Source organism: Pistacia vera, unplaced genomic scaffold (assembly GCF_008641045.1).
Source record: "Pistacia vera cultivar Batoury unplaced genomic scaffold, PisVer_v2 Contig133, whole genome shotgun sequence".
In the NCBI taxonomy this organism is placed as follows: Eukaryota; Viridiplantae; Streptophyta; class Magnoliopsida; order Sapindales; family Anacardiaceae; genus Pistacia; species Pistacia vera.
Window position 1 is genome coordinate 1,222,023 of NW_022195391.1, and position 3,687 is coordinate 1,225,709.

Sequence of the window (3,687 nt, forward strand, 5' to 3'; positions counted from 1 at the left end):
TTTCATGGCTTCAAGCCATTTAATGGAATCTGGATCTGATATAGCGTCTTCATAGGTTCTGGGTTCATCGTCTTGGTAGACAAGTACGTCACCATGTTGAGTCACGAGATAACTGTATCTCTGAGGCTCATGGCATACTCTCCTAGATCTATGTAGCTCCTGTGCTACTTGAGGTGATTCACTTTGATCCACAAGTTATGGAGTAACCTCCTCCTGATGTTCAACCACTACTTGTGGCACATCTTCCTGTCCTTCGTCTAGTATATCTTGTGGCTCTAGAACTTCATCGAGTTCTACTTTTCTCCCACTAGTACTTCTTAGAAAAAAAATTCCTTTTCTAGGAAGACACTAGTATGAGCAACAAAATATTTGCGCTCTTCTAGATGGTTGAAATAGTATCCTTTGGTCTTTTTAGGATACCCCACAAATATACATTTGTAGGATTTTGGACCCAGCTTATTCAAAGTCAATTTCTTGACATAAGCTTCGCAACCCCAAATCTTTAGATAAGACAAATTGGGCTTTCGCCCATTCCATAGTTCAAATGGAGTCTTGTCTCCAGACTTTGATGGCATATGATTCATAATGTGAGTCGTAGTCTCTAGGGCATAACCCTAGAATGATGCAGGTAAATCACTAAAAGTCATCATGGACATAACTATGTCAAGTAAGGTCCTATTCCTCCTTTCAAACACTCCATTGTGTTAGGGGGTATACAGAGGGGTGAGTTATGATTCTATCCCACATTCCTTCGGGTATTCAGAAAACCCTGAGCTTAAGTACTCACCTCCTCAATCCGACCGAAGAGCTTTAATACTTTGCCCAACATATTCTGTACTTCATTCCTGAATTTTTTGAACTTATCAAAGACTTTAGATTTATGTCTCATGAGGTAGACATAACCATATCTACTGAAATCATTAGTAAATATGATGAAGTAGGAATATCCACCTCTGGCTTCAACTGTTAGTGGACCACATACATCACTATGGATGATGCCTAACAGTTTAGTAGCCCTTTCATTTTGTCTTGTGAAAGGTGACTTGGTCATCTTACCTAAAAGGCATGACTCGCATACCTCAAATAACTGGAAGTCAAAAGGGTCCAAACCTCCATCCCTTTAAAGTTTTGCAATGCTGGTCTGATTAACATGACCCAATCTACAATGCTAGAGGTATGTATGGTTTTGTTCGCTATGTTTAGCTTTTCTAGTTTCAACATTGAGAATATCCTTATTGCTCAAATTTAGAACATATAATTGTTATAAACCTGCAATTCCAATAGAAACCATTCAAACTAAAGGACAACAATCCATTAGAAATCTCAAAATGATATCCTATATATTCCAAAGCGGATACTAAAATAATGTTTCTAGAAATCGCAGGTACAAAAACAGTCTTTGAGTTCTAATAATAAGCCCGAAGGCAAAGAAACAATAAGTTCCTACAGCTAATGTAACCACATGTGCTCTATTTCCAACCGTAGGTCCATTTCTCCCTTGGCGAGTAATTACTATGCCTTAGTCCCTACACATCAGTAAATGTGAGTACCACATCCTGTGTCAATGACCCAAGATGTTGAAGGAGAGAAGTTAATCTCAATCATAAACATACATGAAGGTCGAAACATCTGACTCTTCTTGTTTGTGAGGAAAGCCTTGCAGGGCTTCTTCCAATGATTAGGCTTGCCACAATAGAAGCAGACTACCTTCCACCTTTCCCAACGCCACCCACAGGCTTGAGATCATCCTATCCTTAGGCTTAGGCTTGGGATTGGCCTTGGAATTTCCCTTGCCCTTTCCCTTTTTACTGGCAGCTACCAGTAAAACAGGCTGGACTTCATCAAGTGCTGCTCTGCAGTCCTTAGCATGTTCAAAAGCTCCGACTGGGTTTTCACCATAGCGTTCATATTGAAGTTCATTATGAATGGTGCATTGAGTCAGGCAAGGATTGCAGAATTAATACACTTGTAATTCTGCATCCAACTTAAACCCCAAAGTCTCAAGCCTCTCCATATGCTCGATCATTTAGACACATGAGGGCCAACTTGGGCTCTCTTAGTTAAGCGACTTCCAAACAGTGCTTGTGACACCTTGTACCTCTCATGTCGAGCATCCCTTCGTAAAGCTCCTTGAGGTGTAGAATAATGGCAGTAGTGTCATATTCTATGCTGCTTTGCAGCCACTAGTGTCATCGATACTAACATCAAGCATTGAATGCCATCAACATCATCAAGGAACTTTTGATAAGTATCTTACTTCCTGAATGGCATCAGGAGCAGGCTCAACCATGTATGGCTTATCAAGGATATAAATTTCTTTTCGGACTTAAGTACAATCCAAAGATTACGATACCTGTCGAGAAATTGGATCTTCCAACCTGTTTTCTTTCTCGATTATCGGGCGCAGGTCAAATGCTCATTTTAAAGTGAATCTAAATTCAAAAAGTAAAGTCAATATAAGTTTTATTTTTAATATGGTATTTTAGTAAAAAAACACTCCCACTATTTTCCTCAAGCCAATCGCCTCACTATTAACTCGGAAAGCCCGTTGGCTTTCCTAGTGGACTGAATCCCATTGGCCCATTTCAAACCTTCACTGTGGCAAAAAAGCCAAAATGGGTTGATTAGGTGGCCAACAAACTTAATCAGTTACTGTAGATGCCCTAGAGCCAATCAATTATTGTAGAATTGACTCTTTGTAATAATGTTCATTAATCAATAAAAGGCATTTTTCCTATATCGCGTAAATCATTATTATGCAATATGTATTGATATATGTCCTTAGAATGGTAGAACCGTGGACAAGGGATCAAGTGTTTCAAACTTGATAGTGAGAACCCTATAAGCACATATGATGGCCATTCTAGAAACGTCCGTAGCCCTAGTATTATTCTGAAGTAAGGGCACTGATAATACGGTAAGGCTATCTATGTTGAACGACCCTGTTGAAAGATAGTGACTGATCTCAATTGTCAAGGTGTTTTGTGACAAGCTAGTGCAACACATGGGTGCTTGCTATAGGCGAACACACCGCAACAAGTTCAACTGGACCGACCTACCAGAGGATTCCATATGGATGGTAACCCTAGTTCCATATGGATGGTAACCCCAGTTTCTATGGAACAAATCCTCTAACGAATGGTGGTGCATGTGATCCTTAGACTTGATATCACGGAGTGCCTTGTACACCGATTGGTACAGTTTGACACTAGCCTAACGTATCTATTCGAGCTGTCAATACGGTGGTGATTAGCTGCATCAAGGAGTGTATCAAGACTACGGTGATAGACAGAGGATTCATCACTCCGGGTAGGGAGAAGTTATCTCACGGCACATCTAGTATATGGCAATGACACTAAAAAAGTGGCCACAGTGGGATTGAGTTGTTGCCCTATCAAGTTATAATACAGGTTATTGGTCCTGAAACTGAATACATAATATCGAGAGTAAAGAAGGTTGACACTATTTCTATGCCTTCGTCTCGTCAAGATAACGTATGATGAAAGGATCGAATTATACGGTAACCATATCGTTGACAGGTAGCTAATTTGTTGAATCCAAATCTATCGGGTGGCCATGATGACTTGCTAGGGCCAATCTTGGTCTGTGCATAGTGAGAAGTTAATTGGTGTTAATCGCGGTACTACCACCGCCGGTATGATGAGGGCCTATGGGTCACATACATAG